Here is a 22,692-nt window from a genome sequence, read left to right as displayed (position 1 = left end):
CTGGAGGATTTGTCCCCTCCTCTTGTTCCAAGTCCTACTCTGTCCCTGAGCCTCCCTAGGTGGATTTGCGGCTGTCGTGATGGTACTCTGTTTTGCTCCGTGATCGATGAGTCGTTGCGCCAGGCGTTTAGCGTTGTTGTAGGTGATAGGGTTGGAGGCTAGGACATGCCCTTGAATCTGGGGTGACAACCCCCAAATGTACCTTTCGACCTTCTTTGATTCTGGGTTGACCATGGTAGGGCACAAAGCAGCGAGATCGTTGAACCTAGCTGTGTAAGCGACTAGGTCAGACCCGACCATTTTCAAATTCCAGAGTTCCTGCTCAAGCTTTTGCACTTCACCTCTTGGGCAGTATTCTTCCAGGAGTAGTACCTTCAGTTCTTCCCAACTCATGGCGTTAGCGACAGTGAGCGTCACTGAGTTCACATGGCTTTTCCACCAAGTGAGGGCTCTATCTATGAAGGTGCAAGCAGCGAACTTAACCTTGCTTGTTTCTTGGCACGAGCAGATCTCGAAGACCGTTTCGGTCTTTTCGAACCATTGCATTAGTGCAATGACTCCTCCTGTTCCATTAAAAGTTTTTGGTTTAGCGTTAGAGAACTCCTTGTAGGTACATTCTCTTCCTTGGCCATGACCAGTGCCATGATTTGGATGATTCGTGCTGCTTCCCGCCCCTCCATTCCCTTGAGAGTTTATTTGCGAGAGGGCTGCGGTTACCGCTGCTGTGATAGCAGCCTGAACCATGGCCGGATCATAAGCTGGTGGTGGAGGTGGTGGTGGTGCCGTGCCCGGCCTGGGCCTTAAGTTTGGACGAGGAGGCATCTTGCTGCCAAAAGAAAAATATGGAAGAAAATTGGCAGTTCAAAGTTGAATGATATTGAGTTAACTGCCTTAAATAGATTAAGAATTTGGTTTGATCAACAATGGGTTTTGAGCTTGATTTATTAATAACGTTTGAATGGATGCACTTATGAGTTGAACGGAATACACATATTTAAAATCAGAGAAGGGGGGGGGGGGGTATGCCCCATATATATAAAACATATAGTCGTGTTACATCCGAGTTTAGACAAAACTTTTTGACCTTTCTAAAGGTCTCCGATTACAGAAAGTTTCAACGAAAAGGAAATTCTTATCCGAAGTCCTAATTTATAACAAAATTTGAAATCCTGGCAGGCACTACTTGCGACGTAGGTTGCGCTTGGAGCTTGACTCCGCATCTGATTGCTTCGATTCCATTAGGCGTCGATCAAAAGCGGCTTGTTGCTCCCTTAACTCGGCTAGGGCTGCAATTATCTGTGCCTGAAATGCCTCAGACTGGAGTTGGACATTATCTTGTATCTTGTCCAGTCTACGGATATCGGAAGTGTGAACCTGCACTTCCACGTTGATATCCCGGAGTCGGCTTGCTTGTACTCCGGACTGATAGGACTGATTGGCTAACTTACCAACCATTACCGGGAGTGCTCGATCAGCCGAACTGCCACCGCGGACATCGTAGAAGTCCCGACACATGCCGTAGGGAGGGCGTATGCCTTGTTGTTGGCTCCAATGATGTAGGTGACTTCCCCAGACGGGAGTGGGTCCTTGGAAGTTCCTCACATGGACAGGAGGTTGAATGGGTGGTGGATCGATCACTTCAGGTTCTGAGTCAGTACCGGAGTCATCACCCAATTCTATGGGTTCCTCATCCTCTTCTGGATCATCTTCGATCCATCCTCCGTTGCCTTGGTTGGGAAAGTAGGGGTCATTGGGGTGGTGAAATCCAGCCATTTGACTGTACGAGAAATAGGGTCATAAGAATTGAATAAAGTCGGAACATGCAAAACATGTAAGTTAGTTTAAATAGCAATTACTCCTATAGCATTTAAATTATTGTGTTTGATTCTAATAACGGTTTGGTAAGTTTTTTTTAAAAATTTGTTGTCCACTGCAGACACCCCTCGGCACACGTTAGTCGGCTCTCGGACAAATATAGTTGATCAGGCTATATCCTTCCCAGTTCCGATTACATGTCCCAAGGCGTACCTGTACTGCACAACTCATTAATAATACTTCTAATATGGTACGATGTGGAACTGTTATTTATTACTAAATGAATGCATGCTTACTTACAAAAACTAAATAGATTTAATTTCAAAAGCATGACTCTTCTCAGAGTGTTTTTGCCCAGTTGAGTTTATAGTTGTAAAAAAAAAAAAATGGTTTTGATATACTTAATTCACTATAAACGAAGCTCTGATACCAATCTGTCACACCCCCAAACCTGAACGGCGGAATCGTTCGGGGGCGGAGGACATCATATTCAGTATCATAACAGTTCATAGAAAGGAAAGTACACACCACCATAATATAAATATGTTTGAAAAGTTTACATGATTGTAGGTGTTACATGTTTGCAAAAGAAATCAAATATAAAATGGTGATCCAAAATATGTTACTAACGCCAATGCGTTAGTCTTCAGAAGTAGTTGCTACCTGGCTAGCGGTTTCCTGTGAATACAAGTTATTTCAAAGAAAAAGTGTCAACATTTAAGTTGGTGAGTTCATAAGTAGTGTTTTGAGAAGATGTATGCCATTCGAAAGTGTTTGCATGTTTTCCAGAAAAACCCTTATTTTCTTATTAAAGTATGCAATGCATATGAATGTTCGTGATGTAAATTGCAACTAATTGTACCAAGAAAATCCCTTATTTTCCTATTAGTTGTTTGGTTTGTATACAGGAAAAACCCTTATTTCCCTGACATAACTGGCAGTCTCTAAGACCGAAAATCGCAAGCAATCGACGTGCTCGAAAGGTGTGGCATAGTTTTACATAGTAAAGCTATACGAAGATCGCACTTATTAGATGAAGAATAGTTTTAATGACTACTCGTTCATAAAAGCATAATACCATAATAATTGTATATCCGATGAGTTTTATAACCATACTAAACATAATATGCCTGTAGCGACGTTCTTCAGGCGTCGTAGCGTTATGACAACTGTCACCCCAAAAGACGGACTGTAGCTAACAGTCAGGGCGCGGGATCATGACTTCCCGTATAGATCTATACACATTTGACACGTTCTCCGAACGGGAGACTCTGGTTATAGACAGGACTTGTTGCATTATTTTCTAATAAAGAAAGTAACGTTTGAAGATATACACGACTCATGGATTCTCAACTAAGTCCGTAATAAGGTAGTAGTTTGTATGCAAAGTTTAACCTCTTTCACAATGTTTGACAAAGCATAATCATAAGTTCTTTGAATGCATGAAATGATTTAGTAAAGAATGTTACCCTTGATATGATGTGTTTGTATGTAAACGTATAAATAAAACATATTTCTATTTATAAACATATTATATCCCAAAGAGGGTAAAGCTGTGTTGTGAGGGGTTTTGTATCATAATAACTTCACCAGATAGTTAAAACAACAGTATGAAAAGTATACCAAAAGGTTAATGTTTCACACGAATTCAGTCATGTGTTAACGTGTATTCCTCCCCAAAAAGAGTATAAAACATTTAAAATGTATTTAAAGAGTGTTCAAAGGGGATATGAACTCACTTGATAGTTTGAAGATTGTGAGGTGGAAAACCGAGCAGAGTTTCGTCTCGGGAAACTGATTTTTCTTGGGATTCTCGGGAATCTCGGGAGTAGAATCGGCCTTCGGGACTTGAGCCAAAAAGACCAGAGCTTCGGGTTTGAACGGACACGGAAAACGAGGAAATGCTGAGAGAGAGAGAAGAGAAATGAACCCTTTCTTTGGAAACCCTCGCATTCTATTTATAGGAAGGCAAGTCTGCCTCGGTACGCGGGGCGTACGCTCGTACGCGCTGCGTACGCGTACGTCATGCATGACCGAAGCCTCGACTGCCTCGGTTCGGATGGGACGGGTTCTTGGGTTATCGGGTCGGATGGGACGGGTTGCTGGGGAGGTGGGTCGGATGGGACGCCGGGTCGGATGGGACGTCGGATCGGACGGGTCGGACGGGTCGGACGGGTCGGCTTCCTCGGATATGGCGACGTGGACGATCCGAGGCCAATCCTCTCGGTTACGCGGGGCGTACAGGAGTACGCAGCGCGTACTTCGGAGAAGGACGCTGACTCCTCTTCGGATAATATCCGAATTTTGAATTAAATAATTAATTAATTTATTTAATAAACTTCAAAAATCCATATCTTCTTCATATGAACTCCGTTTTCGATGGTCTTTATATCCACGCGTAGGTGAGACTACGATCTACAACTTTCGTTTAGACTCCGTTGGCAAATTCCAAAATTATTTTTATTATTTATTTTATAACTAATCGTTTTTAAGGAATTTCTTTGAAAAATCATAACTTCCTCATGCGAAGTCAGATTTGGACGTTCTTTTTGTGTACGCTCACGGTTTAATGTTATCTATGACTTTCATTTAGATACCTAAGGCTAAATGTTATCGTATTGAAACTTTGCGTTTTTCGTTTGATCGGTGTTGTCGGTTTTGACAGAAATCTTAGAGTGGTCATAGCTTCTTCGCCATAACTCAGATTTTAGTGTTCTTTATTTATTTGGAACCTTTAAGAAGATATCTACTACATAGCGTACTCCAAATCAGAGCTTTTGAACAATTCATTTATCGATGATATTCCCATTACATTCAAAAGGGGGTTACAAGACTCGGTTTATAATGCCCGGGATAACGGGTTGTTACAGGAACTCTCACCCAACCAAGGGGAGGTGCCTTCCATGGCTCCAGTTCTCGTTGGGTCAGAGAGAAAGGAAGATGACAACAACCCCAGAGCACGTAAAGCGACACATTGTTCCCTCACGCCCGGCCCTGCCAGTGGAAGCGAGAGGAAGCCTCGACGCATGAAGGCCCATTTACATTAGATGAAGAAAAGACGTCACTAATCAACAGGGAGCATGGTCCAACTCCGCACAGGAAAACCATATTCCTGGCGCTGACGCGAAAGTCAGGCATGCGCCCTGGCGCTTAGATACCAAGTGTCTATCAACTTATGTCTTTTCTTTCATTCTAAAAAGATTAATACAATTTTCATTTCGAAAGAGCTTTCCATAATTCTGTTTAAATTGCGAAAAAAGTAAAGCACGTCACTGCCCAACAGGGAGCATGGTCTAACTCCGCAAAGGATAACCATACTCCCAGTGCTGACGCGAAAGTCGGGCATGCGCCCGGGCACTTAAATACCATGTGTCTATTGATTTGCATCCTTTCTTTTATAATATTCATTTCGAAAGAGCCTTCCAGAATTCTGTTTAAATTGAAAAAAGTAAAGAAGTTGTGCATATTTTCCAAGTAGCAACGATGGTTGATCACCTACACTGCTTGAGCAAAATCTATGCAAGAATACTACCGTAGGTCTTAAAAGAGTCATAATCTTTGCCTACAATGTGCCAATAACATCTCAGAGTTGCGAGTGTACAAATTCCAATTAAAGGCACAAGAAAAAAAAAGGGTTCTAAAAAGTTCATAACCTTTCCCCTGATAATACAACATTATAGGGCCTCGAGGTGACAATCTCGGCCTATGTATTGGCAGTTAGACCATACAGTACAGTCCTCAGTAGTGGCTAACATCTCGCAGCTTAACACATTAAGCCCAACTGAACATACCAATCAACGAATTACAACTCAGTAGTAGCAGTTGTGCGATGTTTGTGGAACACTAGTCAATACGACGTAAACCCTAGAACAAGGGAAAATATACAAAAAAAACAAGTCACAGTAGAAACGTCAAACAACTACAACTTGAATTTATCATAGGAAAAGTCAAAATGTGTATACACGCGCGTATTACAAAAGTAAAAAGGAAGAGAGGACTTACATGACAATGCATGACAAAATATACAATCCATTCCCTTACAAACAGTGCATGGGAAGGCACATCTATTTCAAAACCAACAAGGGGCATATACAAATCAGCCCTCAGAGTCCGAGGAAGAAACTCCCAGGCTCCACTTGCCACAAAACTAGCGGAAGCCATCATAATATAACTCCCGTAAACGGAAGAGGCCAACAAAATCCATCTCGACAAAAGACGTAAGGGCAGTGTTGACTTCTTTGGCTCTTCTCGCCACTTGGTCAGGACCCGGAACTTCAGATTTACCGGAAGACGTTGAGCACTCATTCAGTTGTCTCCCCTTCTCAAACCCAAGCGCTTCACAAACCTCACAAACATCTCGGACCCTTTGGCAAATTCAGTGCTCTCAATGACTCTGTTGATCGCACGAACCACTCCTTTCTCTAGCACACATTGCAATTCACCCCGAGCAATGGCACCATCAACACGTGCTCGAGCCAGCTGACGTTGGCACCGGGCCAATTTTTTTCGCCAACACATTCTTTTCTTGGGTCAGAAAGCTTACTTGATCCTCTAGGTGCTCTGTTCGGTCCTCCAGAGTGAGCGCATGCTCCTCCAGAATGGCTTTCTCGCAGGCCACAACACAATTATGTTCAAAGAGAACACAATGCTCAGCCTCTGCATTCTAGAGTTCCTCCTTCAGGCTTACAATGGTATTACGCAAAGGTCTCAAACGTGCTTCGCTCACCCCGACATGGGAAACCCGGTCGGCGGCTGCAACCATCATAGCAAAAGCCTGCGCCGCAACATATCGAAGGTCACCAACAACTTGAACCCCCCGATTTGCCTGCAAGAAATCTCATCATAGCCGGGAAATGAGCATAGACACTCCATCCATGGGCATTGGTATCATCCGACAGTAAAGAATGCCCAATAATTGCCCTAGTTGGGGCATAAGCTTTGGAACATGAGCTAGGCGCAGTTCCTATCCCGCCCTATGCTAAAGGTTTCTTTGACCGAATGGAACCCCCAGGTGAACCCAATGCACTCCTAAATGTGGAGTCAGAACGAAGATCAATCGGGGAGACTGTAGCAAACGTTAAAGGAGGTGATGTCGCAGAATCAGGGATCGCCACTTTATTTTTCTGCACAGACGCCGAGAACTTGTTACCAAGAACATCCCCAATCCTTCCAAGAAGCCCGCTCATAGATACAGTCATGCGCACTTTACGGGGACGAAGACACACATCATCGGATTCTGTCTCCTCGTTCAACGATGGTACCACACGTGTACTTCGCCTTTTCCGGACAGGAGTAGTAACCCTCCTAGCTTGTGTGCCCACAGAAGAACAAGAAAGTGCAGAATTCAGGGGACGAGTCGGGGAAACAACTCCAACGGCCGGTCAGGAAAACAATACAGGCCTGCTAGAACCAGCATTTCCCCCTTCCACGGAGAACATTCCAGCTAGCTCTTGCATATGCCTTTGGGATATAGGATGGGGAAGAGCCTCTACAAGATCAACCTCCCGATGACAGAGCCTACCCCGATAGTGGTCGTGCAAGGCCATCTCCAAAGAAATCTCGGCTTCAGCACTTGCACAAATAAGAATTGAATATAATGACTCATCAGATACATTTCTCCTCCTCCACTCTCCTTTAAAAGGGGGGAGAGGAAAGGGAAGAAAGAAACAAAAGAATACTGCATCTCACAAAGAACAAGTGAGCCATCTTCACGTGGGATCGCCAGGTGGCACTCATACCAGCCGCAGTGAGAACGGAATCCTACCAGTTCTCTCTAACAACGGTAATGCCGCCTAGTCGCTTGCCGAGGGTTAGGTTGCTCCCGAACAATTTGGGAACTCGATCAGGAAAGTCTCGTGTTTTGCGATATCCACGCCCCACAAGGTCTTGGTTAACCCAGAGCCATTGCCTTTTCCAATTTTTCTTTGGGACGTCTAGTTCAGAGATTAGCTGATGAATGCCCCGCCTTTTTGCCAAAGTACGAACACCAGAATTTGTAGCCAAAAAAAAAGTAACTGAAAACCCATAAGGCGGGGATACAACCAAAGGATTGACAAATCAGTTCAAAACCGACAATTTTACTGACGGCGCTCGGACTCAACTTGTCGACGGAGAAGCCATAGTGGTCCACGATCATATTGAAGAAATTAGATGGCGGCAAGCGTAATCCCGCTTTGAATAAAGGGATCGGAACTCCCACCTTCCCTTGAGGGCAGTCATGGATTGGTACCCCCCTTTTCTGGGATCATTACACCATGCTCCGATAAGAAACCAAAACGATCCTATAGATGCTAGACTTCCTCCACAATAGGGACTCTACCATGACAATCCATTGCCTAGAACAAACGAATGATAGAGAAGGAAAACTCACAGAATACCCAAGATGAGGCAGAGGAAGCAGAGATAAACGATCTTAGAAGGGGGGGGGGGGACTTTAAAGACAGAACTGGAAGCATGAGCCGTCCCCCTTTTCTCGGGGCTGATGTATGATGACGACACTGTTAAAAACCCATTCCAAGTTAGAAATAATCCCAGGTGTACACGTGTTGAAGAATAGGCTCGAACGTCAATGTTATCAGGCCAACGCAAACGCCTACAAGACTAAGGGACTTGTTAACACATCCCTCTAAGGGAACGTCAGAGAGAGAAGTCAAAACTAGTACCGAGCTTGGCCTGAGCTGAACTCAGTCGGACCAAGTCCGAAGCCAAGGACGGGCCTTCACCAACTCGAAAGACATATGTGTGACAGTTCTGGTGTATAGAAACGCTATAACCTCCTCACCAAGGGATAACATCCCGATGAGCGTGGGACCATTCAGAGCGTCCCACGTGTTCGTCAGACCATAGCCACGATCTCCATAATAACTAAAAGATCCTCCTCTATCCAATGAGGAGTATATGCAAAAAAGATGTGATAAGGATCTTCCTGTAGGAGTCCACCACGTCATGCCCCACGAAGGAATGTCCAACAGAATCATTTGAGGTCCACATGCCTCTGGAACCAGTTATAAAAGGATCCTTCTTCCTCCAAAAGAGGGGGGCTCTCTTTCCAGTGAGTACTCTTTCTTTTCTCTGAAAACAAACACTAACTATATCGTCAGAGCTTCATCCCGGAGATCCCTCCCGGACATCGACTTGGCCCAAAACCAAGGCCCAACTCAACTACTAAAAAGGCCCAAATCCTAAATGGCAACACAAGGCCTAATTATGGCCAAATCTTTCAAATTTGTCCCAAAACCCATCATGGGCCTAAATTCAAGGAATCCCAATATACTAGTCAAAAGCCCAAATCATAAGTCTAATGGCCCAACAAGGCCTAAACTATGGCCCAAACCGAGAAGGCCAAGCCCAAATGCCCACCTGTTGAGTATGCAGGGGTACTCAATAGGCCTGACAATTGGGTTGGGTTTGGGTTGGCGGGTTAGAAAACATAAACTCAACCCAACCCAACCCATAAAACCCGTTTAAGTATATAGGTCCACGGGTTCACAAGTTAATGGGTCAAACCCAACCGATATCCCGTTTAATAAATAAGCAACATATTTTAAAAAATGAGTTTTTTTCAACATAAATTCATAAAATGATTAAAGTAATTAACATAAAAAAAGGTTTTTAACTTAAATTCATAAAGTCAATAACATCCAAATGGAAATGAAAAATGAGAACATTCATAGAAAGTGGATGTGTTTTTCGTTCGCGACTCGTGCAAATAACGACATGTATTTTTTCTTTTTCTGATTAACGAACCGCAAATGTAGATTAGTCACATACGAATACAGAAGAAATACAATGATACGGAATATTATGAATACGAATGGAAATCAAATTTCATTAAAAATTAAATATATCATTTTTTAAATGTATTATATATGTACACACACACACACGGGTTGGCAGGTTGACCCGCGAACCCAAACAGATAACCCAACCCAACCGATGAAACAAACGGGTTGGTGGGTTGGCAGGTGTAACAGCCCAAAAATACGACCCACATTTTTTTGTTCTAATAATAATAAAAATCATATACCGAACAACATATTATAAAACCATACGTCAAATATCTCAAATCATAATAAAATGTCGTGAAACAACTATATCAAATCAAACTAAGAATCAAAACAAACTCCCAGGAAAGAATGAAGCTATGGTGTGTGCGATGCCATCATCCCGAGCTCTTCCCTTTACTTACGGAAGTGCGTGAAACCAAAAATGAAACTGTAAGCACGAAGCTCAGTGAGCTCCCCCAAACTACGACATACCATATAATAACATGTAAACACATACTGGGCCTTGCCCGCTGCATCGGACCGAAGTCTGGAAACTGCATTGGACCGACGTCCGGAACTAACCAGGGCCTTGCCTTCTACATCGGACCGGAGTCCGGAAACTGCATCGGACCGAAGTCTGGAACTAACTGGCACCTTGTCCCCTGCATCGAACCGAAGTCTAGAAATAACTGCATCGGACCGAAGTCCGGAACTAACTGCATCAGACTGAAATCCGGAACTAACTGGGACCTTGTCCCCTGCATCGGACCGAAGTCCGGAAACTGACTGAGCATAACGTAGCATACCATAAACATATCAACTAGCATGAACACATAAACTGTATACTGCATTGGGCCGTAGCCCGGAACACATTACAGATAAATCCTGTCTGAGCCACAAAGAAATCAAACATACTAACTACTGCATCGGACCGAATTCCGGAAACTACTGCTAGCTAAACGGGCCGGCATTGTGGCCTTAGATCCGTTCCTACTGGAAGGAAACTCACCTCGCAATGCTAACTGCTGAACACCTGAAGAGGGAACCCCTGACTGCTGCTCGGCTGCTTCCCGACTATCATAGACATATAAAAACACTTAATCAGAATAGGGATTCCTCTATGGGTAAAATGACCATTTTACCCCTACTATGGTGTGGGTCACAAACATGGCCCAAACCCTTAACTCCTTCTAAGTCCTCCGATGGCCCACTAAAGGTCCACTAATGGCCCAATTTTCCACAATGGGCCCAATTCTCTTTATTGGGCCTTACACTAGGCCCACACCCATACTTGGCCTATAAACACTGACTTCAGATGGCCCCATCGGCCCAAAAGGCTCTAAGTCCAAAGCACAGCCCACACCGAGGCCCAAATGCTCGAAACCCAAAATGACCAGGTACGCGGGGCGTACTGGCTGCTGGATGGTACGCCGTGCGTACCTCCTCGTACGCCCAGCGTACAGCCTTGATAAGCCAACTTTCCATTAAGAGCTTATTCCATCGATTCAGAAACTATAATTTCAGATCCACGACTTATTCTCTGTCCTAAGCCATAAAGTTGCTTACTTGATGGCTTGGATGACTCACAAAGGTTCAAATCTCAAAAAGTAATGTCCTAACTCTATAGAAATGGCTAGATCTCTTGCATGGCCACATGCAAACCTCCAAGATCAAAACTTTATTGTTAAAGAGGTGCTGTGAGCCTAGAGTATGGAGATCCCAAGCTCAAAAATGGATCTCTATGATAAAGGTCCAACCTTTGGGACCAAAATGTAACAAAACTTTCATAACTCTAGATCTAGCATATGAAGAAGAAAGTTCAGTGCTTTATACCTCTTTTGGATGCCAAATGAAGAGATAATCCCAGATCCTTGAGCTCAAGATACTCAAGTTCTTCTTCTACCACTCCACTTCTTCTCCTTCTTCGCAAAATAAGCTCAAAGATCAAACACACACAAGCAAAGAGCAAAGGGGACGAACCAGGGTTTCTCTGGGGTGAATGATAAGTGAGGAGGCCAAATGGGAGGCTATAATGGGGTTTAAATATGTCTCAACCCTTAAAGTTAGCGTTTGTCAGCTGGTCGTGTACGTTGGGCGTACTATAAGGTACGCTCCGCGTACGCTCCTCCTCCCTGCATTCCATTTAAGCATTACGCCCAGCGTACCAAGGGGGTTACGCCCCGCGTACGGCTTATGGGCTGCTTACACTTCGACCCAAAAAATGAGAGTCCAAACCAATCCAATATGCAAATTCCTAATCATAGCCTAAATAAAATTCAAGAATTTAATTAAATTAATACCTCCAAAGTTGATCGTTACAGCAGGTTGACGGGTTGGCGGGTCAAAAATCTCAACCCAAACTCGTCTATTTTCGGGTTGGTCAATGTCGGGTTACGTGTTGGGTCGAGAGTTGCCACTCCTAGTACTCAGCTCGTATCCCCAACGTACTCCCTGATTATTAGTTCTCTTCATTAAACACTTAATCAATTAATACATCTTACTATACTCTCAGATCCGGCCCCTAAGGGTGACTTATCACGTAAAGCTGGCAACTTTACATTCATGTATGGCTTAATGGGACCCAATACTCAAATAGAAGCTTAATGAAGATCTTAATACATGCATGGACCCATATCCTCCATAAATTTTGCATTTTTGTGAGCATGGGGCCTTAATGGACTTAAGATTTAGCATCCATTACTTCTATAATAGATCAAAAGCTCAACTTTAACTCAAAAGACTCAAAAATGAACAAATAACACCACAAAGTAGATCTAATACAAATTACCATCAAGGTGAGAGATTTTTTACCTCAAAAGGCTTGCAAATGTGAAGGTAACTCTGGATCTACAAGCTCAAGTTATTCCTATAAGTGTTCCTCTTCTTCTTGTTCACCACAAAACACCAACAAACACACTTTCAAGCTTACATCTCACCAAATGCAATTAGGGTTTCGTTTTTAGGGTAAAGGGAGATAGAGGCTGATCAAAAATGTCCAAGAGGTGTTATAATGAGGTTTAAATAGGGTGAAAACCCTAATAATTAGGATTTGCCCAAACCGTGCGTTCGCCCAGCGTAATCCCATGTATGCCTAGCATACATGGGTGATGCCCGCGACCAACGAATAGCTAGTACGCTAAGCATACTCATAGAGTACCCCCATGTATTAGCCAAGGACCAAAATGAAAAGAATTTGCATAAAAGGGCTAAAAGGAAACTTACCAAAAACTAGAATGTTACAGAAGAAGTTATGGCTTTCGGAAGCTTGGTGGCTTTAAGGCTAAGCCTAGTACACTGGGCATACTAGGCAGGCTGATTGAGGGTGCCTAGTGGAGTACGATGGGCATACCAGGAGTACGTTGGGTGTACTCCAGCCAGATGCAAACCCTAATTTAGGGTCTTAGACCCTATTTCATGACCTTAACTCAACTCCAAACCCTCTTATCCACAACCTCCATCTCTTTAAACCCTAGATTCGAAACCCTATCCTCCATTGCATTCTTGAGGTTTTGGTGTTATTTGGTGAATAAGGAGATTTTGTTGGAAGCATTGATTGGCTTGGAGCTTGTGGATCCAATCTCTAATCATCTTCATGAACTTTCAGGAGGTATAAAGTTTCTAACTTGATGACTCTATGTGCTAGATCTAGTCGAGCATATGTTTTGAGTTCATTTTGGTCCTTAAAGTCATTTTTTTGAGTTTGAGCTACTCCAAGAGCTTAGAATGTTGGATCTTAACATTTCTGAGGTTGTGGGTGCATAAAAATGTCATATTGTGCAGTTTTACTCCTTTATGCAAGTATTAGTGACCTTTTATGAAGATTAGGAAGCTTAGATTATGGTTTGGATCTCATTAAGCCATGCAAAGTCATAAAGTTAAGAACTTTATGACTTAAGACATCTCTTTAGGTTCAGATCTATGTTTGGGCGTTCTAGACTTAACCCAATAAGAGATTATTATGGATTTTGGGTCTTTGATGAGTACGTTGGGCGTACGTAGGAGGACGCTCAACGTAGTGTGTGATTCATGTATTGGCAACTTGTACGTTGTGCTTTGGGGGTGAGTACGCGAGGCTTATGTTTCTGGTACATGGGATGTACTCCCCAGGATGTTCATTTTAGGCTTTTAGGCCTTGAGCCTTTTGGGGATTGGACTATGAGATGTTGGGCCAATTATGGGAAGGGTAAAATGGTCTTTTACCCTTTAAGAAGATGGGTTATTGTTTGGGCCTTAGGAATCCCTATTTGGGTTGAGTCTTTGAGCTTGGGCCATTATTGGGCCTTATGTCCTACTAGTTTGACCTTAAGAATGTAATGAGGATTGGTATTGATTGTGTTCGGTGTGAGGATCCGTTGTGCAGCAGGTTAGGGCACGGGAGTTGTTATCTTTTGATTGAGGTGAGTCTCCTCACTATGCCCATAGGTTGAAGGCACCAATGTCGGCCCACTAGGATTTGCTATGCTAGCTATCTTTTTGGCTCTTGCATGGTATGTTGGGCTAGGCCCATTTGTATGTTTGGCTAGGCCCATGGATCAGGAAGGGCTAGGACCATTGTATATTATATAAGGTTTTAGTTGTCTCTATGACTCTTGTATTTGTATGTTGGGCTTGACCCATTGGTTTAGTAGGGCTAGACCCATTATGGTGGGTTGGGCCTAATATGCGGACTAGGCCTAATGGTATGTATGGTATATGGTAAATTGGGGAACTCACTAAGCTTTGTACTTATGGTTTTATGGTTATGATTTTAGATACTTTTGGTTCGAAATGGAAGGGCCCGGTTTGACCGCAGTGCATCCACCCATGTTTCCGCAATATAACGATTTTGGGATTGTACTCTGATGCCTATTTTACTATGATAAACTTTTGAATGTTTGAATAAAAATATAATTGGCATTTCGGTTGAATTAAAAATGAAATTTTTACCTCCTAATTTTTGGGGCGTTACATTTTCTTCTGGTTGAGGACGTGCTGCCCGTTCACATGGAGGAGGCGGCATTATTCTTTGACAATGGGTTGTGTGGGGCGATTGAGGACATTGTGGTTTGTGGTAGCCCTTTCTTCGGTGACATACAATGGCGAATTGCTTCCTTACCCATTAGGTTTGGTGGTTTGGGTTTATACTCGGCAGTAAGGCAACCTCATATGCTTTTGTTGCCTCAAGGGCCCAATCTGGGGTATTTCAAGACCACATCTTACAGGATAGCGACATATATGGTATGGATGTTGATTATGATTGTGCATTAGCTTCTCTTCATAACAAACTTCCGGATATTGACCTTAGCAATTTTACTACTAAAGCACCCCCCCCCCCCTAAATCCCATAATACACTAGTGAGTGCCCTTTTTCGTAAAATTGTCCAAGATATGGAAGTGCATCTGGACATGAAGGCTTTGTAGAAAGTGGTTTTCAAGTGCTTACGTGCAGTGGCGGAGCTTCAATCTTTCCTTGGGGGGGGGGGATATAATTTGTATAAAAATTGGTGAACAGGGAGCCCATAGTCAAAATTTTATATTTTTAGGCCTAATATGTATAAAATTAAAGTATAGGGACTACTTCTGCCAAAAAAATCAGGGGGGGGCATAGCCCCCCTAGTCCTATATATGATTCGTGATGGGTTTGAGCCATAAGAACATTCCTATGTGCACATACAAACCCTAATGCTTGGATCTAGGTTTTTCTAATTTAACATGCAATGTATCGAAGACTTTGATTGATAGATCTAGTGTAAACATTCAAATCATAACATATGAAAACAGATCTAAAGGATTACCTTGAATTTCTTGCTTGAATCTTCTTGTCCTTGGAGCTTAGAGTCACAATTGTCACTCCTCTAATGGCTTACAAGCACCAACTAGCAAGAAGATGATAAGAGAGAGAGAGAGAGAGGAGGGTGAGAAATTGGCCAGGGTTACTTCAGATGCAAGAGTACCGATTTCCTTCACCCAAAGGGTCTATATATACTAGTGAGCTTCCTAGGGTTTCACCCTTAAAACCCTAATTGGATAACTTAGGCCCTAAGCAATCCAATCTCCTTATTGATAAGCCCTTGGACGATTTCTAGGCTCTTCCAAACCCTAAAATCGTCCATCCCTTAACCATAAGGAATCACAGCCCAAAATACAACTATCATACAATTGACAGTTTATGCCCCTTTATTCAATTAATCTCTTTAAGTCACCAAATTAATCCCTAATTAATTTATGACTTATATTAATAAAATAACAATATTATTATTCCTTATATTATTCTCATAATATATTAATAATATTTCTTCTCTCATTATAAATCATCCTGTCAAGTTGCTATGGTAAAGGAAACCCAAAAGGACCATGCACAACCGGGTCAAATACTTGCCAAATATAATTGCAGCCTTAGACACTATTCCAACAGTCTCCCACTTGGATAAGTCTAGTAACTATATATACAAGCACAATCCGATTCGCAATCGTAGCTCTCAAAGACGCTGTCAAACTCTGATCTTATCGGTCCCGTCCTTTAGATAAGGGATCGTATAGTCCTCTGTTCAGACATCACGCAAACATAATCATTGTCCAGCATTTAGTTTCTCGATCTCAGATTTATTCGACATAGAACTTAATCGAACACATCAATTTGGTTCTGACCGGGCCCGGTACATAAGTCAAATCAAATCATCGAGCGGCCGAGATATCGCTTTTACCCTCTTTGGATAAAAGTAACAGATAAACTTCGACTTATATGCATTTACTTATTCACTAACCAATTATACACAACAATACGTTTTATAACATCAATTTACTGATGCGGTTTCGCATCATCAATGTACATCCAATTAACAAATAACAAACCATATATATAGGTTTTAAGACCATATGATATTATCATCTTGCGATCACTTACAATATATATATATATATATATATATATATATATATATATATATATATATATATATATATATATACACTTTAAAGTGATTCCAGCAAGTGCGGGTTTGTTCCAATGCTCAAAACTAGTTCGTAAGCACTCATGAACGTTGTAGCAAACCTTTGCTATGTCTAATACCATTTAGACAATCTACATACCAATTCATGACAATCTTCATTCCTACCTACTTCCAACATATGAACGATTGTCGACTGTTTGAATAATTCGATTATTCTTAATAACTCAATTATTCAGGAAGTCAAAACATGCAAAGTGAAACAATAGCTAAACAATTAACATATGACAGTAACTTTACTCATAAATAATACTCTTTTATTTAATCATCAAATGTCAATTACATTTATCTATTATAAGTTTCTAAAACTATCTAATCTAAACTAATATCATCCTTCAGCCCAATACTCCTAGCATGCTGCAAATGCTTAACCCTAGTCAATCCCTTCGTAAGCAGATCTGCTGGGTTATCTTCTGATGATATCCTCTTGACCACGAGGTGTCCTTCTTCTACTCGATGTCTAATAAAGTGGTATTTTATGTCGATATGTCGAGATCTACCATGATCCCTTGGTTCCTTGGTCAAGGCAACTGCTCCTTCATTATCACAGAAAATTTCCATAGGCTCCTTTATGGCAGGAACAACTCCAAGATCACCAATGAAGTTCTTCAACCATATTGCCTCCTTCGACGCTTCGCTCGCTGCAATGTACTCTGATTCACACGTTGAATCAGCTACGGTTTCCTGCTTGGAACTTTTCCAAGTTATTGCTCCTCCATTAATGGTAAAGACCCAGCCCGACTGCGAATGGTAGTTGTCCCTGTCGGTCTGGAAGCTGGCGTCACTATACCCTCGCACCTTTAAGTCATCACTCCCCCCTAGGACTAAAAACCATTCCTTGTTCTTCCAAAGGTACTTAAGGATATTCTTGACCGCAATCCAATGGGCTCTGCTAGGTTTCCCTTGATATCTACTGACCATGCTCAAAGCAAAGGCTACATCAGGGCGAGTACAAGTCATAGCATACATGATTGAGCCAACTGCGGAAGCGTATGGTACTCGGCTCATTTCTGCTATCTCGGCTTCGGTACTCGGACTTTGAGTCTTACTCAACTTGGCATTACTTTGTATCGGTAATTCTCCCTTCTTCGAATTTTCCATACTAAAACGTTTTAGTACTTTATCTAAGTAAGTGTTCTGACTAAGTCCTATTAGTCTCTTACTTCGTTCTCTCACTATCCTTATTCCCAAAATATAGGAAGCCTCTCCGAGGTCCTTCATAGCGAAGCGCTTTTCGAGCCAGGACTTAACCTCCTGCAGTGTCGGGACGTCGTTTCCTATGAATAGTATGTCATCGACATACAAAACAAGGAAGCTAACTATACTCCCACTGGCTTTGACATATACACATGATTCATCTTCGCTTCGTACAAATCCAAACTCTTTGACTTTCTAATCGAAGCAAAGATTCCATCTGCGAGACGCTTGCTTAAGCCCATAAATGGACTTCTCAAGCTTGCACACTCTATTGGGATGCTTCGTATCGACAAAACCCTCTGGCTGAGCCATGTAAACATCCTCAGCCAACTTTCCATTAAGGAAAGCGGTCTTGACATCCATCTGCCATATCTCATAATCATAAAATGCAGCAATGGCTAGCATCACCCTAATAGATTTTATTTTCGCAACTGGTGAGAAGGTCCCATCATAGTCAACACCGGGAGTTTGAGTAAAGCCCTTCGCAACCAATCGCGCCTTATATGTGTGTACATTTCCATCCACGTCGGTCTTCTTCTTGAAGATCCATTTGCACCCAACGGTCTTATGTCCGGGCACATTATCAACCAAATTCCAAACTTGGTTGTCATACATGGATTGAATCTCGCTGTCCATTGCCTCTTTTCATTTTGCAGACTCCGGGCCTGCCATGGCTTCCTTATAGCTATTAGGTTCGTCTAAATTTATTAGTGTACCATCACTAATATACGTGTCCCCTTCGGTAGTAATATGAAAACCATAAAACTGGGGTTGAACTCTAACTCTTTCGGAACGTCTAAGAGGTAAGGACTCGTCAATTGGTTCAACCGGAGTTTCCTCCTCGGGTTGAGCGCCAGCGGTGGAGGTTCCTTCATCACTCGATTCTTGAATCTCTTCAAGCTCGATCTGCCTCCCACTGTTTCCTTGGCTTATGAGTTCTCGTTCTCGGAAAACCCCTCTCCTTGCAACGAAGACAATGTTGTCATTCGGTCTATAGAAGAGATATCCAAAGGATTTCTGCGGGTAGCCGATGAAAATACATCGCTCACTACGAGGTTCGAGCTTGTCGTGAGTATCTGGTCTTATGAAAGCCTCGCAACCCCAAACCTTGATATGTGCCAACGAGGGAGCTTTCCCTGTCCACATCTCGTGAGGTGTTTTGGCAACCTTCTTTGTAGGGACTCGGTTAAGGATATGGGCGGCAGTCTCTAAGGCATACCCCCAGAATGAGATAGGTAGTGAAGCATGACTCATCATAGAACGACCATGTCCAACAAGGTTCGATTACGCCTTTCTGCTACACCATTCAATTGCGGTGTCCTAGGTGGCGTCAATTGCGAAACTATTCCGCATTCTTTGAGATAGTCGTGGAATTCAAGACTAAGGTACTCTCCTCCTCGATCGGATCGAAGTATCTTGATTTTCCTACCCAATTGATTCTCCACTTCATGTTTGAATTCTTTGAACTTTTCAAATGTTTCAGACTTGTGCTTGATTAAGTAAATATACCCATATCTACTATAATCAACGGTGAAAGTCACATAGAAGCGGTTTGCATCCTTTTTGGCGGATCTCAAGGGTCCACATATATCGGTATGTATGAGATCCAAAAAACCCTCACCCCTCTCACAAGTACCAGTGAAGGGTGACTTGGTCATCTTTCCAAGCAAACAAGACTCACACGTGTCATCTTCCCTAAGGTCGAATGACTCCAACACTCCATCCTTTTGGAGTTGGGCCATGCGCTTCTTGTTAAGATGTCCAAGACGACAATGCCACAAACATGCTTTATCCATACTATTGGAAGAATCCATGCATAAAACATCATTTCCTAGGTTATCTACAATCATAACAGTTTCATAAATTCCATTACACGGTATTGCTTCAAAATATAAGACACCATTTAGATAAGCATAAATTGAACCATTCTCATTATTAAACGAAAATCTAAATCCTTGTCTAAACAAACCATGAAATGAAATGATGTTTCTTGCCATATCTGGCGAGTAGCAACAATTATTCAAATCTAAACTTAATCCATTCCTAAGCACTAAAGAATACACTCCAATCTTGGTCACAGGCGACGATCTTCTTCCCCATGATTAGATTTGTTCTTCCACGCCCCACATCCCTATTTCTTCTTAGTCCCTGCAATTCAGAACAAATGTGGTAACCACACCCGGTATCGAGGACCCAAGAAATAGCATGAGATGAATCATTAGATTTAATTGTGTAAATACCTGCGAAAGACGGCTTGATCTTTCCTTCCCTGATGGCTTGCAGGTATTCTGGGCAGCTTCTCTTCCAATGCCCTATTTTGTGGCAATGGTGGCACTCTGCCTCCTTCGGGTTAGGGTTGGGTTTAGCAGGATCAACCTTGGTCCCACTAAAAGAGGAACCATCTTGGGACTTTCCCTTGCGGTGGCTCTTAGACGGAGCCTTCCTCTTCTTGCCCCTTCCCTGCCCAATAGCTAAAACAAGAGCAGCAGGTGGATTGGGAGTTGGTGCAACAGACTTGTCCTTGAGGTTTCTCTCATCAACCCTTAGGAGACCGTGGAGTTTGCTTAGGGTGACCTCTTCCTTGTTCATGTGGTAGGTCATCCTAAATTGGTTGTAACACGGAGGCAAGGAATGAAGTACCATGTCGATAGCCAAATCTTGCCCAAAGTCAACATTCAACTTGAAAAGACGATCGACATACCTTTGCATCTTTTGCAAGTGTACGGTTAGAGAATCTCCATGTCCCATTTTAGTAGTGATCATGTTAGTGAAGATCTCGTAACGTTCCTGCCTCCCATTTTGATGGTATCTCTCTAATAAGTCTTGGTGCATCTTGTAAGGAAACATGTCCTCATAGGATTTTTGGAATTCCACGTTCATTGTGGCTATCATGATGCAATGAACCTTCGTTGCATCATGTTCATGAGTTTCAAAAGCAGTCATTTCAGCCGGAGTAGCGACTTCTGGATTTATCTTCTCGAGCTTCTCGTCAAGGACATACTCATTTTCCTTGTAGCGAGCAATCGTGCGAATGTATGTTATCCATTCGCTAAAGTTCGTTCCATCGAAAGTCACTTTTTGGCAAAGGCTCATTAGCATGAATGAGCTAGCAGCAGCGTTGTTCGCGTTCGACATCTACAAAAAGAAAGGACAAAGTTTGATTAGAATTTTGAATCCCTAATTATAACCCAATATGAAAAATTAGGGCTAGGATCCAACAACATTATTTACACATTAGAAAAGGGATGCCGTAATCCAACATGCAAACAATTTGAAGGTAAGTGAATGACGATTCACTAATTCTCCACCAACATAACCTTAAGTTCTAAATATATTGAGAATTCCTAGGTTTCGATGAGATTCATTGAACTTTTCAATGGCATGTTTAAATCTCGATATGCCCCTCTCGTTTGTGACTGGGATGCCGAGGATCACAAAGAGGGTGTGAATAACCCTGCAAATCTACATGGTGCCTTCATTGTTACAATCACCTATTCGATGTGCCAGTAAACCACACACGCTCCACCGAACTATGATAAACAATGAATCACCCTTTGCCACCTTTGCTTAGAACCAATTAATGTGTCGGTAAACCACACATGCTCCACTAACTTCTTAGCAAGGGTGCAAAGTGTAATTTCATGGGTTTGCATTAATTCACTTTTCCTAAAGTAACTAGGATTGATAATTTGAAAAACATGTAGTTACTTTGTATTTTAATATTATACTTTTAATGAGGAGATAGGGTTGCCCTATCCTACCCGTTCGGCTAACAACCCTCCACCTATCAAGCAAGCGGTGGGTGTGAGTGTACACCCATTAAGCGCCATTTTATAGGCCGCAACCTTATACCCACCTTATAGACCGGCTTCGTGAATGAGGCCTACTAACGGTAAGACTAGCATTTTAATTATATATTAGTCTTGTAATATTATATTAGTATAGGGTTGAATTTTAAACTTGTAAAATTCTAGGGTTTGAAATTTAAATTGTCTAAATTAAACTTTTAATCACAAAACATAAATTTCAAAACTTGAGGACAAGTTTTAAACTTTTTCAAAACATAAGGGATCAAATAACAAATAATTTAAATTAACCATTTAATTTCACAATTATCCATATTTGATTTATTTAAATGTTTCTTGCAAAACAATTCACCAATTCAATTAAAATAATCAATCAATTATCACATAAGGAAATTATTATTCAATTAATTGGTAATGATCTTTTGTTAGGTCAAGGATATACTTAAATATATGTTAAAATCGGATTTATATTGACTCATAAAGATAAAGGCAAGTTTCCATAAGATAAACAACAAGAAATCCTGAAACTAGCTCCTTCGCTCGAACTCGCCGAGTACCACAATGGACTCGCCGAGTTGAGGCCTACTCGCTGAGTACACTGTGGTACTCGCCGAGTTCATTAGGCAGAAGAACAAAAAACGATTTTGCAATCAACAATCAAGCAACCAATGCATCAATTCAATAGAAACTAATCAAGGCTCTGATACCACTGATGGGTTTGAGCCATAAGAACATTCCTATGTGCACATACAAACCCTAATGCTTGGATCTAGGTTTCTCTAATTTAACATGCAATGTATCTAAGACTTTGATTGATAGATCTAGTGTAAACATTCAAATCATAACATATGAAAACAGATCTAAAGGATTACCTTGAATTGCTTGCTTGAATCTTCTTGTCCTTGGAGCTTAGAGTCAAAATTGTCACTCCTCTAATGGCTTAGAAACACCAACTAGCAAGAGGATGATAAGAGAGAGAGAGAGAGAGGGAGAGAGAGAGAGAGGAGGGTGAGAAATCGTCCAGGGTTACTTTAGATGCAAGAGTACCGATTTCCTTCACCTAAAGGGTCTATATATACTAGTGAGCTTCCTAGGGTTTCACCCTTAAAACCCTAATTGGAT

This window comes from Lactuca serriola, chromosome 6 (genome assembly GCF_051521515.1).
Source record: "Lactuca serriola cultivar US96UC23 chromosome 6, Lser_US96UC23_V15, whole genome shotgun sequence".
In the NCBI taxonomy this organism is placed as follows: Eukaryota; Viridiplantae; Streptophyta; class Magnoliopsida; order Asterales; family Asteraceae; genus Lactuca; species Lactuca serriola.
The sequence above is the reverse complement of the archived record's forward strand: the minus strand, read 5'-3'. Positions refer to the sequence as shown.